Source organism: Leucopleurus acutus, assembly GCF_964270905.1.
Source record: "Leucopleurus acutus genome assembly, chromosome: 16".
Lineage (NCBI taxonomy): Eukaryota > Metazoa > Chordata > Mammalia > Artiodactyla > Delphinidae > Leucopleurus > Leucopleurus acutus.
This window is the reverse complement of record NC_139158.1, coordinates 4,725,550-4,727,242: the sequence shown is the minus strand read 5'-3', so window position 1 is coordinate 4,727,242 and position 1,693 is coordinate 4,725,550.

Sequence of the window (1,693 nt, the reverse complement as noted above, 5' to 3'; positions counted from 1 at the left end):
CTCAATCCACACCAGAATCAGAGGCTCCCAGGAAAAAAAACTGGGGGCGAGGAGGGTCACAGGCTCTTAAGAAAACTTGATAAAAACTTAACAGACCATTGGTCCACACTCTAATATCTCAGTTTCAAGCATGAGCTCAGGGAAACCTGGGAGGTGTCTTGGCTTCTAAGGTACTAAACAACCCTATGCTTCAGGACGATAACTCCCCAACATAAATGAAACAAAATACAATGGGAACTTTCCTGGCTTTCAAGTGAATGCTTTCATCGTAGTTCTGAAGTCTCACATGTACTACTGAATTACTATGCAGATGTTAAAAGGTATGAGGTAGGTCTCTACCAACCATGTGAAAAGATGTCCAGGATACGTTATGAAATGGAGGGGGGAAAAAAAGCAGTTTTATAGCAGTTTGCATTCATCTCATTTTGGTTTAAAAAAAAAACTATTTATGCGAATCGATTTATAGTACATGCAAAAGCAAAAAAATCCTCTGATATCAGTTAATATGGATACATATGTGCTAGAATAACAGAGAACGTTCACATTCTATGTTATATATTTCAGAAGTGCTGGAATTTTAAAATAATGAGCACGCATTACCTCTGGAGTCAGAAAAGATGATAAAAATGTTTTCAATGGAATATCTAGAATACATAAATGTCTCTCAAAATCCAACAGTAAAAACACTCTATACAATAAAAATAAACAAGAAATCTAGGGTAATTCCCTGGCCGTCCAGCGGTTAGGACTCAGTCCTTTCACTGCTTTGGCCTGGGTTCAATCCCTGGTGGGGGAACTAAGATCCCACAAGCCACACGGCTCGGCCAAAAAAACAAAAAGAAAAAGAAATCTGATTTTAAAATGGGCAAAAGACATGCATAGATATTTCACTGAAATGAATATAGAGATAGCGAACAAGCACATGAAAAGATGTTCAACTTCATTAGCTGTTAGGGAAATGCAAATTAAGACCACAATGAGATATCACTATGCATTTGTCAGAATGGTTAAAATTAAAAATAGTGACAATACCAAATGCTGGTGATGATGTGGAGAAACCAGATCACACATCCATTGCTGGTAGGAATATAAAATAATATAGCCTCTCTGGGAAACAGTCTGGTGGTTTCTTACAAAACTAAATATGTACTGACCATATGGCATTTATCCCAGCAAAATGGAAATCTATGTTCACACAAAACCTGTGCATGAATGTTCATAGCAGCTCTATTTGTAGTAACTCAAAGTGGAAACAATAAAATTGTCCTAGAACAGGTGAATGGTTACACAAACTGTGAGTTATCTATACCGTGGAGTATTATGCATCAATAAAGAAGTAAATGGCTAATACGTTGCAACAACTCGGATGAGTCTCCAGGGAATTATGCTGAGTTAAAAAAGCCAATATCAAAAAGTTACATACTGTATGATTCCATCATAGAGACAGAAAGCAGATTAGAACTAGTGGTTGCCTAACCATGGGGGGCAGGAAGAAAAGCAAGTGTGGCTAGAAAGAGATATCACAAGGGGCCCTTGTGTGATGGAACCGTCCTGCCTCTTAATTGTGATGGTGTTTACATAAATCTATGTGTGTGATAAAATTGCATACAGGCATACACACAAATGAGTAAAACTGGTGGAATCTGAATCAGTTCTGTAGATTTTATCAATGTCAATGTCCTAGTTATTATAT